This window comes from Lactuca sativa, chromosome 3, assembly GCF_002870075.4.
Source record: "Lactuca sativa cultivar Salinas chromosome 3, Lsat_Salinas_v11, whole genome shotgun sequence".
Lineage (NCBI taxonomy): Eukaryota > Viridiplantae > Streptophyta > Magnoliopsida > Asterales > Asteraceae > Lactuca > Lactuca sativa.
Genome location: NC_056625.2, coordinates 54,434,891 through 54,451,858, shown reverse-complemented (window position 1 = coordinate 54,451,858; position 16,968 = coordinate 54,434,891). Strand labels below are relative to the sequence as shown.

The following is a 16,968-nucleotide window of genomic DNA, read 5'->3' as shown; positions in this document are numbered from 1 at the left end:
TACCAAATTTCAATATCCTTAATTAAAATATTATTTGTTTAATACCAGTTGCCATATATATTAGAAGAAAAAGAGTAAACTGTTTTTAAGGTTAACAAATATGTTATAAATATTAAAAAAAAGTATTCTACTCTCTAGTCAAATACTCACGAAAATGTGCTCCAAGATCATATCTAAGAATTCGTTGGAACATTAAATCTCAGCATCGTGAATTCAAATATCTTAGTCTTGATGGTCGTTTGCATTTTTGTATTGGTGTAAGAGGAAATGAAGGAGAATATGATCACAAATAAGAAAAAGTGTGAGTGCAAAAAACTAAAAATAGTTAAGTATCTTTATGACATGCAGATACCCTCGACATAGTTAATTACCTTCTAGGTTGTTTCCTAAACCAAGGGAAAATTCGGTAGGCAACTTACAAACATAACATTATCTTCTGTTATAATAAAACAGTACATTTATGTCAGGTGGCATTTTCTCAGCACTTCCTAATGTTTTTTTCCATCAAATTTACAAAGTGAAATTATGATTTTACCCTCCCTCCTGCTCTACACTCTAATGGCATAAAATCCCGTCCAAATAATCTGAGAGTTTTTACGATTCAATTTCAAATTCGAAGTAATTGATATCCCAAATAATCAGGGATTTTGTTTCCTTTTTTAATTCGATTTCAAAACAATGTAAATCTTCTCCAAATTTGAAATCCATTGGCTAGGGCTTCAAGCTGCATATATCTAATGCGTACTCGTTATGTATTTCATATACATCTCCATCGAAACCATCTCTCTCACCTTCTACTCTATCATCCCAATATACCCCTCCTGTTCTCACATCTTTGTAAGTGTTCCTGCCACTAACACTCTATTTTTCCCTAACCACTTCATAAATAAATTCTAGCAAGCACCAACAACTGTAATCCTCTTCTTGATTACAAAAATAAGAGCTCCAATCTGAGGAGGTATGTTTCTCCCTGTAATGTCAGCAATGATTTTTTTTTTTTTATTGGTGTGATATTTGTATTAAACAAATTTGGGAATCATTGATTGCAGGACGTGGTGGAAGCGGTGGTTTCTCAGGTTGACGTGGAGATGGAGGTGATAGACGAGGTAGAAGGAGATGAGGTTATTGGTAAACTTTTGTTTCTTTCAACAATTGTTGAATCAGTAAGATATATTTTTTTAGTGGTAACCTCTCTGACTCCTAATTGTATGACAAACTTGGTTGATTTTTTTTTGTGCATAACAAGTGTTCGATGAAATGTCTCACAACCAATTCTATTATTTTACATGTTTTTTGTTAGGAATTGTTTATGAATATGTGATGCCTCCTAAGACTGATCACGAGCATTGGGTTTATTCTAATTTCAGGTAAGGATTGTTTGATAAAGATGTAGTATAAGTATAACAACATATTGTTTGATAAAATTTTGGACTTTTTTTTTCTATAAAAATGTTAATTTAACTTACTTATATTTTTTTTTTCAAGGTAAGGATTGATGGTATTCTACCATTTTATGAGGGTGATGACCATGAAAATGTTAATATTCTATGTTATAGTTTGATGTCATACTCATTTACAACTTTGAAGTCGGTTGTTGTCAGGCAATAGTTTTATAATATATTTTTTTAACTCCCTTGAGATATATTAGTTTTATTATTATTTTTTTGGTAACATATGAAATATAATAATTAACTTTTACAGTGCATGAATGATTTCTTATCCTCAATACTTTATGTAATGGAGAATGAGTCATAAGCTTTATTTAATGTAGCCATTTGGACCAAATTTTTATGTGGGCATGAAATCTTAATTTTTTGTATTGCCAAATGTTCTTTCCCTCTTTCTCACCTTTGTGTGTGTGCATAGACATTGTATATAGGTTGTGTTTATTAATTACGTTGGAGGGTATTTATGTCTTTTTTCATAAACAAGAGATTTTTTGAATTTGCTTTCAAATTGAAGATACTCATAGCTGATGGAGTTTCTAGACAAGGGCAAAATCGTCAAATAAATTTGGATGTTGGTTTTGAAAAAATACTTGACCAGCTGTACATGGCATTTTAATATGATCTAAATTGAACAAACATGTCTTACAATTTACAAATAAAAGCTTAAGTGATTGAAAAAATATATATACATACAACATTTTGCTTCATTTAAAGGTTATCAAATCGAGTAGCCAAACTCTTTAGGGCATGTCATTTTGCTTCTCTCATATGTTATTGACAAGGTTAAATATTTTTCATTGGATGGAATTAAAATGTACTCATTTTTATGATTGGAAAAACTCTTTAGGGCTACTTCTTATGATGACAGTGAGGACATTATGTCTTTTACACAAAATCGTTATTAGTCTCTATCCTTTATTTTTTTATAGAACAAAAAATAAAAAAATATGTTTCGTTGGACAAGATTCAAAAGTTTTAGTTTTATTTTAATTTTAATTTTAGTTCTGATGTTTGACCAAATAGATAAGTCAAGATACCGATCTTTATGTAATTTTAATTTCTCAATCATATAATTTGTGTATATCGAAATTTATAGAATGCAGATCCTTATTTAGAAAGATAATGGTTTGAAGTAGTATCAACGATAAATCAATATTCATGAGTCATGGAAACGATTTTTATACTAGATGTTGATTCTCTTTTCCTATTATAGCATCATGCTTTCATGTTTTAGGTAGAACTGAAAGTGTGATGCTATTTCATGCATAAACCAACATGATACCTCACAATCAAGGGTTGCTTTCATGCTTTAGCATTCCCATAATTGATACTTTACAAATGACCATTTTGTCCTTTGACTAAAATTGTAAAAAGAAAAATACTATAAAGATCAAATTTCTAAATTTTTCATATTTTTTGTTTTAAAACATATTATATGATATCATTATTGATCCTCAAGTTATCTTGCTATTTCATACATATCTTTTTGATCATATGTGAGTTGAAGTGTTCTGATATTGTTTATGTTCATTGAACCTCTATATATTTTAACTAACAAATTTTACTTATTACAAGCTTACATTGGGTCGACAACATGCAGGGTTGGAGCTATAGACGCAAAAAAAGTGTTGCAATGATGGAATTATGTATGAAAGAAATGGGTATTTTTCTCCTCCAATTCATTATTTTATAAGGGTTAAACCAAAAAATAGCAACATACTTTAATCTATTTGATTTTCGTAATGTATGAGTTTGTTTATTCGATCTTCCTTAAGAACTATTGCTTACCTAAAGCTTTCCAAATAATTAACTAGGTTTGGACCGAATGTTACTTTTATGTTTTACTCGTGTCAGATAATTTAAAATAGCAACTTACTTTCAATGACTTATTACATAATCAATTTTTAATTCTATTTAAAATTAATACCCGTGGGTTCCACAGGTTTTAACCTAGTATATTATATTTATATCCTTCCAAAGTCCATCCTCTCTAATAAATAAAGACCTTATTGTTACATGTCACACTCTTATTGAATTGGTCATATGTCATTTTGTGGTTATTTTCAATTAATTGTTTTCCACATGACATTTTGTGCTTTTTTTTATTTTATTAATTTTCACATAATTTTAAATATAATAATTGCAATAAATGTAATAATAAATACATATAAATTTCATTAATTGACTTCCTTCTGATTTCAAATTATCTAAATTAAAGTTTCATTAGTTTCTTTCGTTTATTTATCTAAATTATTTGTTTAATTTAAAAGAAAAACAAACAATTTAATTTTAATAATTCAATATTTTTCTATTTTTTTCTTATAAATTCAAACTTCTCAAATGTTTAGAATTTCATAATTATTTCTTTAAAATTAACTCATGTAATAGATAAGTCTTACACCTACTAGTTACATATATATCATTCTTACCTATTAAACTAACGTTTATATTCAATCTTATAATGATGTATATGTCAATTTAAATAAAAAAATATAGACAAAATTGCAAAAATGGTCATGTGGTATGTATTTTTCCGAGGTTTGGTCCAAACCCCGAATTTTTTGACTTCGTGATCCTTTTGATCTAGTTTGATTGTGGTTTTGGTCCTCTAGAAAACTAAAAAGACTAAAATGCCCTTTTGATACATTTTCTATATATTTTTTGTATTTAATTTAATGTTTTATTATTAATAAACATTGGGCCCACCTCTCTCCCTCTCTCTCACATACACACATAGACCTACATATCTTTCACTCTTCTCATTGGTGTCTTTTTGTTTTGGGTAGCCATGGGAGGGTGTTAAATGTTCAAGAGCTTACGAGTAATTTATTAACCCATACAACACTCAGTTATAGGGGCAAAGCCAAACAAAATTTTTAGAGTGTTCCTCTTAAATTATCAAAGTTTTGCAAGGAGTTAATTAACATATCAACTTCACATTTTTGTTTTTGAGCTGCTCCGTCTTTTGCTACATCTAAACAAAAAAACAAAAGAAAGTATGGGGTTCTATTTGGTGTGTTCATATGCTAGTTTTGAGAGAATGAAAAGAAAGATGAATATGTATATTAAAAAATCAAAGGCAAAATGGATGACACTTTCTCTTTAGTACTGCAAGTGCAACAAAACAGTTACATAAACAAAGGGAATTAAATAAACAAAGGGGTGAGACTGTCGACAACTTCATCTATTTCCCACAATCTAAATAATAGGATTCTAATTTCCGATTTACTCACTCCACTACTACCTAAACAAACACAACAGCCAACCAATGTGATTACATGAATAAGTCTTTTTGCAGGTTATTGATTTGTTTCTCAATTGCCTACATATACAATAAACATATGCCCTATATTTGTTAAAAATACATAATATTAACCATGGTTGTAAATATCGGCCTAGGCGGCCGATTAATCGGCGCCTAGGCGCTTGGCGGCCTCTAACCGCTTACGAGTAAGGGTTAGAGGGTAAAATAATCGGCCTTAGTCAATATCGGTCAAAATCGGTCCAAATCGGACTAAATCGGTCCAACTCGGACTCCTAATTGGGCCAAATCGATCCAGCTAACCATGGGCTCAAAAGAACTAGTTAGCCCACCGAGCATTTGAGTTTGATTTTGTAAAGGAACCTAAGTCTCCTTTTATAAGATATGCTTGCCTTCAATTTTTGTCCCACCAGCGATGTTGGATTCCAAACTTGTATCGTTAATTTTTTTTTCACAACTCCATCGATGTGGGGTGCCGATAGTGAAGCATGGGAATCCGATTGCTTTCATACGAATTGAAATCGCTCGAAACATGAAATCGTCGACTACTTTCTTCTCCAAGATGTGGACTCATCTTCTCCGACGACACAAAAATTCCGATTCACCTTCAATTCAAAGTCGGAAATCGGGACATCTGAGGTAAATTCGAAAACTCACGGGAACTCCAATTCATCTTCAATTCCACGAGAACTCCGATTCACATTCAATTCAAACTCATTCCATCTGTAATTCTGTTTTCTGCTAGATCGAAGGAGGAAATTGGAACTCCGATTCACCGTCTGAGGTCTATGTCTCGATTATGAAGTAACTTATCAATTCGTTCTTTGTCTGAGGTGTGACGTATGTGTCTCGATTGTCACAACCCCCTTAAATCTGTGATGCTGGTTAGTTATTCAATCCATGATGCAAATTGTAATGGAACCAGTGTTCATGGATATATCAGGTATTGTAACGGGGTAGTGTAAATGAATTGATGTTTGTATTGTAATTGAATCCATCACAACAGGTGCACACCAACTGTTTGATATTTTGTCTCAGTGAAATTTGATTCACATTCCTTGTTTAATTAAGTGATTAGTGATTATAGGGAGGGTTAATTGGAAGGAACATGCAACGACTTGTTTAATTCTCCACTTCTGCTTGTTTAATTTTGCAATTTGAGTTCTCCTCCAACCACTTCACCTTATTTAATTAACTATTAAGTTGTTTTGTAATTTGAGTTATCCACCCTGTTCACTGTTAATTTGATTGATAATGTTTGGTTCATTGTTAATGTGTTAATTTGTTTTTAATGTGTTAAGGTTCTAATTGAAGGTTAGTGTCCAATTCCAGGTCTTTGAAACGAATCAACCAAAGAAGCCAAGAGAAAGAACAAGAAAGAAAGCTTCTAAAACTGTTCTTGTTCCCTCAACATTCATAATGCAGTAATTAGTTATTTAGATGTGATGTATTAAGGATCAAAGGGGTTTTTTGTAATCATAGTTTCATGTTATAATGTTATATTTATTAATTTTTAATTGATATAATTTTATATTTATTAATGTTATATATAATGTTATATTCTTAGGATTAATGCTATATTTATTAATTTTTTAATAATTAATGGTCTCCGATTAATCCCCCGATTAATCCCCGCCTAGCCGATTAATCCCTTGAGCCCAGTCCACCGCCAAGCTACCGTCGAGCGATTTTTCCAACCTTGATATTAACATACAATAATTCAATAACTGAATAACATGTTGCTTTGCTTGCTCGATTTCCAACTACGATTAAGATTTAAGAGAATTAGAAATTTGGAAGACGATAATTTTTAATGTGCACGCTTTGTCATATGATTTCCCGCTGATTTGAACGAAGAAGATTTGGGGTTCAAACTAATTCAATTGAAATAGGGTGGGCCTTGGCAGCTAGGCTAGGCTTAACAAAAAAATTTCATAATGTGAGGGTGGGCCTGGGCTCACTCTGGCCCTAAGGTGGCTCCGCCACTGCTCAGGTAAATGGATTTTGATCACCAGTCCTTTCTAATTCTAGTCACCTCTACTAATACTCATCTTAAATTTGATTTTCCTTTGATACCCATTTAATTCACCATCTGGAGTGTTTGCTTCCCTAAAACTGGTTTCTTCTCTTTAAGAATGCAAAATTTGCATCGTAGTTTTGCGAGTGTGCTGTTCATGTCCAAGTTGTTGTTTCCTTTCACAAAGTTGTAGGTAATCCCCATTAAGGTATCTGACCCTCTCTAATTTCTACTGAGAGTCTCTGGTCTCTTCCCTATTATATAAATTTGTAGAATCTTGATGATATAGAGTTGGTAGGTTGTTGTGTAGAATTGACAGTTTTCTAGTGTTCTCTTCCGGTTTCATTACTAGAAAAATGGGGCAATAACTACCACACAATCCGTAGGTATTCGGTAGGTATAAGTAATTACCTACAGATTTGCTAAGAAAAAAGGCCTATAGCATAAACGCCCGTGGGAAATTTATACCTATGGATTTGCTAGCCAATTCCATATGTATAATACCTACGGATTAGCTACGGAAATAGATAGCTACGGAATGCCTACGGATGGACGACGGGTGTGAAGTTTGACTAAAATTGACTATTTTCCTACAGAATAGCTACAAAAACACATGACTCAATATTTCCTACAAAATACCCACAAGAGTCGAGTTTGACCAAAATTGACTTTTTTTTCCTACGGAATAGCTACTGAACCAAGGACCTACACTTGCATTTTACTATAAATTTTCTGATTATGGAAACCCATCGCTACCTGGATATAAGGATTTTCCCCTAACCATCTAATACTACCAGTCTCATACCTGATCCAGATACCACGTTCACAAGAACCCAAAAGACAAGGATAACCTAACCCAAACATCCCTCTGCGCCACTTAATGACCACACATTCAATCATGCAACCCAAGATCCAAAACCTTGATCTTACGATCTCTACCAGGTCCCTCCTAAATTGTCGTAAACATGCGGCCTTGCCCACAGGTCCTATCCACCTAAAGATACTTAATCCCGACTCCACCTTGGCCCTTAATGGTCCTCAACCTGAAATAGAGAAATGATCTACAACAATCATGCTCGTCGTGCCAGGGCACGTACTTTTTGAGTTTTGTGTACTCTAACACTCCTATGGTGCACATACAACCCTAATAGATTTGGATCTAAGTTTTCTCTAGTTATACATGCAAAAAAAATCCAAAGCTAGAAACCTACAACTAGCGTACAATATTGGTAATTGAAACATAAAAGTAAGTTAGAAGAATACCACTTAATTGTAGGTTGTAGGAATTGATCTTTCAAGTGCCTAGCACCTCAAGTGTGCTGCCTCAAATGTTTTATAACAAACCAAGAATAAGAGGAGGAACTTGAGAGAGAGGTTTGGAGACACAAAAATCGTCTAGAGCTTCTTGGAATTACTAGTGCATGATTTTTGGTTTAGGGGTTACATTTATATAGTGTAGAATCCAAGAGTTAAACCCTAATCCACTTCCTTGGGCCTTAATCCAATAATCCATATGATAAGCCCTTTGGACTAACTCTTCATGGAGTCTTACATGAACTTAGTCCATTACTAATCAATATGGATCATTAGCCCAAACTATATATATCATTGATTTACACAATCAGTCCCCGTTAATTTAATTAGTCTCTTTTGATCACTAAATTAATTCCAAATTACATCTTGATCAATACAAATTAAATATATGATCTCTCAATTAGTATATTATACTTATAATATATTAATAAATCACAATAACCTCTTTCTCAAACATCCATCATATCAAATTGTTCCAGAGTGTTACAACCCAAATGGACCATGATTGTATCGGGTCAAGTACATACTAATTATAGTTATGGGCTTAGACACCTAATCCAACAGTCTACCACTTGCATAAGTCTAAAAAAATATAATTGCAAGTACGAATCCAAAACTCGATTAGCAATCGTAGCTCTCAAAAAAGACCGTTGACGAACTCTGATCTAATTAGTAATGCGTCCATAAGATAAGGGATCATATATTCCTCCATTTCTAGATATCGTATGAACTGAAACATGGATTATAATCATTCTCTCTGTTCATGTGTTGTTTCTTGATTTCCTATTTATGACGACTGACTAATTGAACAAATCAAATCAGTACAGGCTTGGCCAAGCGCTTAGGGTTGTCATCACTAAATCGTCAAGGGGCCTAAAGATATCGCTTTTATCCCACATTGGGTAAAAGGAATGGATAAACTTCGACTCATGTGTTTGCTCTATTTACTCATCAAATCACACACAATGATACGTTTTATAACACCGAGTTATTGGTGCATTTACATATCATTAATGTGCAACCAACTTGTAAACTGCAACTCATATCTCTCCGTTTCAAGAATATAAGATATTATCATCTCATGATCACTCGTGATAAAATCCATGAAGTGATTCAAATGAGCGTGGGTTTAGTCCAATACTCAAATCTTATTACAGGAGTACTCATGAATATTGCAACAAACTTGTGCTATGTCTAAACACCTTTAGACAATCTACAGACCCATTCATGACAGTCTAGCTTCAATACGTACTTCCAAAGTATGATCAACTGTGGATAGTTTGATAATTTTATTATTCGGGAAGTCAAAACATGCAAAGTGAAACACAAGAATAACCGAATCCAATATGGTCTCAAAACTCTTGAATATAAATAAAACACCTTTTATTTAATCACCATATTGATTACACATTACTCTTTGTATAATGTTTCGATTTATCAACTTTATACTTGAATTAAAACAATAGTTTCCTATGCTCCAAGCATGCACACTATGTTTACCTATGGTCTTTTCTTTGTGAAATAGATCAATTGATTAATTCTTCAATGAAACTCATTTCACAACTCCAAATCTTTATCACAAGTGTTAGAATGCCAAATTCTTGCCACTATTAGAATGTGTCAGATTCTAAACTATTATGCAATGATTCCTTTCGTAATGTCGAGGTACAGAAGTCACAGAGACTTTGCCAACGATATTAGAAAATATTCCTTTGGAGATTGTTACAAGAACAATTCCATGGAAGTGAAGTCTCAATTTCAAAGTACATTCCTTTAAACATCCTTCTTGCATAAAAGTTTCTAACCTACACATAGATTTGTTTAATATCCAACTCCCATTATGTAAACATTTCTATATTTGCTATATGAAAACTCATTATTAATAGAATCCTATCTATTCATAATAATGTCAATATGGTCCATTCATTACTATACTTCCAACTGCCCATAAGCGACCAATCCTCGGCGAACCTTAGATTGTCCTTGACAGTTGTTTAACTACTTTAGTCATATCCGGTTTTAATCCTTTTTCCCTCTTAATGCCCTAGGAATTTGGAAAAATAGAACAAGAAAATATTATAGCATATGCAATCGATCCTATCCTCGTAGCATATGGGATACGATTCATAATGTCTTACATAAAGACGTGAGTCTTTAGCTATAATATTTCCATATATAGAATTTCCTTATGTTGAACCATTCCAACATAACATTCATATATGTCCTTGACTAAATTTGATTAAAATCTCAATCTAAGCTTTTAGATTTGAAATTAAGTATGAGTTTCTCTCCCTTAATTATAACAAGACAACTTTTCAAACTCTATAACTTTGTAAATTGAAACTTGTGTTTTCTATAATTAATATTTTGAACTTGCAACATGTTAGATGCCATTTTATGCATCTTTGAGGGTAGTTTTTATCATTTTTTAGCATCATATTTTATACATTTTCATGTCATTTATTTAAGGTTCAGCTCATGTCTTTTGTTAGAATTCCTGTACAGCTCATGTTTTTATGTCGATTTCAGATAGTTCGAGTGGAGCAGTGCTTTGGGAGCAGTTAGATGCGCGTTTGGAGCTTAAAATGGAGCTTGGGACTTATGAAGGATTATGAGGAATGTTTGGAAGATGCTTTGGTCAAGAAACATCCGATTGAATTGATCACACGAAGGAAGAATCTACAATCTAAAGTTAAAGGATGTTGTTGGCAGCTTTAACCCCCTGTCAGTATTTTGACCATATCTCGAGAACCGTAACTCTGATTGACGTGATTCAAAATGATATGAAAAGTAGACAAAATTTCGGACGTCATAGGAACAACCTGAGATTGCATGTTGTCTCCTTGAGATCGCAGGTGACCCTTTTGCGATCGCAGATTTGGTCGCAGGTTGGCTTCGAGGTTCTTTTGTGCCCAAAATCATCCGAGAGTGAAAAATCAATACCTGCGATCGCAGGTTGTGTACATGTGATTGCAGGTTGGCCAAAAAGTGTCAAAATAGCATCCTAATTTATTAAAAAGGCACCATACACATTTATTTCAGAACCTGCGATCGCAGGTTGTGTACATGCGATCGCAGGTGCGCCGTTTTTGCTGCTGAACGTATAAATAGACCCTGATTGCATTCCTGTAAGTAAAGTTGGAGATTCCAGAGGTATCAGACGATGAAAATACGATTTTTGAGGCATTTCTTCTTTGATTTCATCAATTTCTGAAGATCTGAAGACTGTGGATCATCTCCTTCAAGTAGATTAGTTATTTGATGTCTCTTTTCATATATTTTCATCATATTTTGGCCATGTCTGACTAAACCCTAGTTTTCAGTTCTGCAAAGACAAGTACTTTTTATGTGACTGATCATTAGATCTGGTTTTGATTTGTGTTTCTATCTATATTCTTCAATTTTGAGCTTAATGAATGTTTGATTTGAATTCTTGTTAGTCTGATCACCTAGCTAGGGTTTTATCATTCTAGTTAATCAATTAATAGAATCCGTAATTGTTCTAATAAATTGGTAAAAGTAACCAATATCAGATTGGTTCCGTTTTGGGATTTAACTATGGTATAAACTGTAAAAATCATACCTTTACGTTTCCGAGCTTGTGAGAAGTATTGGGTGTTGCTGGGAATTTTACAAAGAACTTAATGCAACTTTTCTGATCTTAATTAAGAGCTTGTTTGATTAGACAGTAGGGTTAATTGAAGATCTTGTTTTGATTAACTAATTTAGGTAAAAGAAAAATTACTAGAGCTTGTTAGTTTTTCTCAGTACCATCTTAGATAGAATGCATCTCAAATAATCAGATCTAGGTTGATTGCATGATTAGGAAAGTCGCAGCAGAGATGAAACCATTTCTATTATTGATTTTTGTTTAGTTTAATATCACTGCAATTTTAGTTTTTAGTTTAATTCAAATCCCCTTCTTAATAATTTCTTCTTGACTAGATTGTGCCTGATGCAAAAAGGCATTGACTTTTAGGTTGTGTCCCTGAGGATTCGACCCTGCTTCCCTGTGCTATCTTTTTAGTGTATTCCAAGCAGTGATAAATTTACTTGTTTAATACGCGCGCGACAGCATGTTAACACAACACTTAACGTAATAATTGTGCTCCCACTAGCATAATAATTACATTCTTATTAGCATAACACTTATGCTCCCACTAGCTTTGACATATACCCATAAATAAGCTTGTTGAATCAAAAAAGTGACCCTCTTAAACTTGGTGTGCCGTAGCCTTCCAAGATTCGCAGTCAACTTTGTTCAGTAACCCAATCTGAAGTCATCATCATCTGCAGTTCACTATCTAGCTTTCTTAGTTTAGCTTTTTATCTGCATTTCTTAGAATACTCTCTTTTGTCCAGTATGCCTTGCATGGCTACGATTAGATAGTTGAACAAATGTAATATTTGAGTCTCTATAAATAGAGCTCAATCTTTCTTATTCAAAACATCAGATAACACTACGCATCTTGAATCTCATATATTGTGTTATTACTCTCATTTCCTTCGTACTCTCAAAGCTCACTAAAATATAACTGAATATTATCTCTCTTTGGAGCAAGTCATTCTTGACTTAATCACTAAGTTTGATCTCACTTACTAACTTGGTCTAAATGCATTCCTTGTTAAGAATTAACTTATGTGTATACTTGATATAATACCTGCTGTCATTTACATTTCCTTACATTTTTGCACCTAACTCTCTAATTATCTAACTCTAACTTATTATTATTGTTGAGCTTTTAGATCCTATGAGATAAACTATTCCGTAACTATACTTGTTCTAACGTTTTTTAAAGTGTGTCTCAAGTTTTTTCTCTCAACAATTGGTATCAGAGCCAAAGTGGTTTGAATAACCTAGTTATTCGGGAAGTCAAAACATGCAAAGTGAAACACAAAAATAATATTAATCCTATATGGCCCCAAAACGTTTGAGCCATATTGATTACTCATCATTCATTGTATAATGTTTCGAATAATAAAGTTAATACTTGAATTAAAACAATAGTTATGCCATGCTCCAAGCATGCACATTATGTTTGTCTAAAAAATAGTTATTTCATACACCAAGAATGCACACTATGTTTGTTTATGGTCTTACTTTGTGAAATAGATCAATTGAAAAAACATTTCAATGATGCTCATTTCAAAATTCCAAATCCTTATTGCAAGTGTAAGAATTCCAAATTCTTGTCACTTCTAGAAAGTGTTGGATTCTAAACTATCATGCAATGATTCTTTTGTAATGTCTGAGTGCCAAAAGTCACTGAGACTTGACCAATGATATTACAAAATATTCCTTTGGAGATTGTTACAAGACAATTGCATGGAAATGAAGTCTCAAATTCAAAGTACATTCCTTTAAACATCCTTCTTGCATAAAAGTTTCTAACTTTCTTATCTATTCTTCAACTCCTAATATGGAAACATTCCATATTTGCCATATGACAACTCATTATTAATAAACTCCTATCTATTCATAATAATGTTAGTATGGTCCTTCCATTACTATACTTCCAACTGTCCATAAGCGACAAATCTTTGGCGAACCTTAGATTGTCCTTAATAGTTGTTTAATCACTTTAGTCATATCCGGTTCTATTCCTTTTTCCCTCTAAATGCCCGAGGCATTCGGAAAATTAGAACACGAGAATATTATAGCATATGCAATTGATCTTATACCCGAAGTATACAGGATATGATTCATAATGTCTAACATGAAGACATGATACTTAATCAGTCTTTTGCTATAATATTTCTATTTGTCATGTTCTCATAATTTTGATTATGAAGAGGGATGCCATAATCATACCAAAATTTTTAGAATGCAATTAACACATCCATATATAGAATTTCCTTATGTTGAACCATTCCAACATAACACTCATATATATATATATATATATATATATATATATATATATATATATATATATATATATATATATATATATATATATATGACTAAATTTGATTAAAATCTCAATCTAAGCTTTTAGATTTTGAAATGAAGTATGAAATCTCTCCCTTAATTATAGCAAAAAAACTTTTCAAACCCTGTAACTTGCGAATTGAAACTTTTGTTTTCTATAATTAACAGTGCTAACTTACAACATTTACGATAATTGATTATGCTCCCACTAGCATATAATAATTATTATCTTACTAGCATAACACTTATGCTCCCACTAGCTTTAACATGTAGTCAGAAATCAGCTGGACTTCTAGAAATGAATACTTCATTGACTTTCATTACCAAAGTTAAGATTTCTGACACCAGATGCTTTGATAAGACTTTATCTAGGATTCTCAAACACATACCTTTCCTTAGGTAGCTCACATGTGTGTCTAAACAATTTAAGAACTTACAGCAATAAGTCTCAAATGTTTAGACATTTTGCCATTTCTTACAATTCGAATTATGAAAAGGGATGTCGTAATCATAATCAAATTTGAGAATGCAAATATCAAAATTGCTATCTCCTTAAAATCAACTTAGTGAAAGTATTTCCTCACCATCATTTTCATGAATCGGAGAGAAACCTTATGACACTTAGATTTTATGGTGTATGTGTTTCTATCCATGTGAAATTTGTCATAACCATAATCAGAAGACAAGTTCAGTGACAAATCCAAACTCAAATTGACAGAACTTGTTCAATCTTAATTTCTCGCCACTTGGCAGCACAAGGGCCTACCATTGCTTCCAAGTAGTTATGTAAAGAACTGAGAACTCATAGAACTCACATGCATTGTAAAATTTAACTGGAATGGGCATAGAAATAAGAATATGTCAACACGATAGGTTATAAACCTCAAGTCGTGTGCTAGTGATAAACAATAGGTTTTATTCTTGATTAGTTCTTGAAGCTTTTCCAAGATCTTTAAGACTCCCACTGCCCTCTTGATATATAAGATTCACTTGCATGAATCATTCCTTCATAAATCAAATATTGAAGAGTTAGTACGGATTCTTATCAAGACAAACACTTCACACGATTGGCCTTAGTTGGTCTTTGTTTTATCCAAAACATCACAAGTTACCAATTTCAAATGTACAAGAGTAGAAAACTTTTACTCTACATTTGATAAGTGTTTTAAACCTTTCTTAAGATTATGTCACTCAAGGTTACAATCTTGGAGTATGACTCTAAGACTGTGACAACCCGAAATTTCTATCTTGTACAGTCAATCAATTCAACCAAATTCAGACTTGTTTCTACTATCTTTTAGCACTGTTTAGATTCTGTTTGAGTGTTCTAAGCCTACTTTATTCAAGAATCGGGTGTTAGGAAGTATCTGCTAGAGTCCATTGTGCCTAAATCAAGCCTTAAATCATTAAATGGAGTTTACGGCCAAACCTTCTTGTTTGGGCCGTAAACTTATGAGTTGGCCGTGAACTCAAGTTAAATACATGAGTTTACATCATTTTTGATCATTTCGTTCATTTCAAGTCAAAGAAACCCCATTTCTCTCTCAAGTATCATAAGATCTTCATCTTGATCTTCCAAAAATGTAAGAATTTCTTCCTTTGATTTGTTGTTACATCTCCTTATCTAGTGATTGTACATGATTTCATCCATGAAATCTCTTCATTTTGATAGATCTTCAAGTGTTCTTCATTTCACCAAGAGCACACACTAGTGTTCTTGGACCTTAAACACCCTATCAAGCTTCTATATTGTAAGTACTCTTGCATTAGCTTGTTATATGCTTGAATCACTTAGTTTACACCTTGAAAACATCAAGAAATCAAGATCAAAAGAGAGTTTACGGCCAAGGCAATCTCCTTGGGCCGTAAACCCTAATATGTGGTGCAATGTTACCACAACTTCTTCCTAAGCCTTGGAACCAAGTCCAGAACACTCCCAATGCACTTATAGGACCTTAAACATCAAATAGTACAAAGTAACATGAGTTTACGGCCGTAAAATCATTGGGCCATAAACCCATGGGCCGTAAACTCATGGGGTACTTGCCATTGGTCCGCAAGCTCCATACTGTGGCCCTACAACCCTTAGATGCAACCCTATGATCTTATAACACTTGAATTAAAGTGTTTTCCAAGTTCTAGGGTGTCTTTACTTGCTTAATTAGTGGTATGAATCACTAATTAGATACATATATGTGTCTTTATATGTTAAATAGGATCAGTGTGTGTGTGTTCAAGTCTTCACTTGACACTTAGCACCTTATTCGACACCTTCATCCAAACCACTCACTACAGGGGAGTTCATACCCCTTAATCTACCTTTTTTAATGATTTTAAATGCTTTTATGGGGGGGGGGGGGGGAATACAAGTTGAAACATTATAGTTATTATATCAATCACATGTGATTAATAACTATCAAACAATGGATTTTCTATACTTGTAGCTGTTTTATCAAATCAACTACTTCAAAATGTTTATCAAATTCTTCTACATGCTAAACTCCTTATCAAACTTGTTCTTATATGCCAAACTGATTTTAAATCAAATTATAAATTGACATCAAGTCATCATTATTAAACACTTCAAATGTTTTACAAAACTTCATTAAACTTATATATATATATATATATATATATATATATATATATATTGTCAAATGCATGTCTATATATGTATAGTTATATAAGTAATGTTTAAAGGACTTAGGACTGATAACTCGCTTTATTTCCTTTTCCTCGTTTGGTTGTGGCCTTAGGGTATCGGTTATTTGTCCGAATTTCATCTAAATATTAGTTATATATTTTGTATACATACTATTATGAGAAACTAAGAGAACATACTATTATGAGAAACTATGAGAACATACTATTATGAGAAACTAAGAGAACATACTACATACTAGACATAAAGAACATACGATACATATACAAGTATACTATAACATAAATGTGAACCATTATTCGGGGCATGGCATCACTGTCATGGCCCGATTTG

General features: G+C 32.8%; 1 long non-coding RNA gene across 6 annotated transcripts; it reads left to right on the top strand.

Moving 5' to 3' along the window:
• The first annotated feature begins 451 nt into the window (after window positions 1-451).
• LOC111914474 (uncharacterized) lies at window positions 452-6,283 on the top strand. 6 transcript variants are annotated; one of them, XR_008230833.1, is made up of 5 exons: window positions 452-958; window positions 1,050-1,121; window positions 1,301-1,367; window positions 3,049-5,349; window positions 5,456-6,283. It is a non-coding gene; the product is annotated as an uncharacterized LOC111914474 (long non-coding RNA). The 6 variants fall into 6 exon arrangements; XR_002857813.3 differs by having other exon boundaries at window positions 453-958; window positions 1,050-1,128; XR_002857812.3 differs by having other exon boundaries at window positions 453-958; window positions 1,050-1,184.
• The last annotated feature ends 10,685 nt before the right edge of the window (window positions 6,284-16,968 follow it).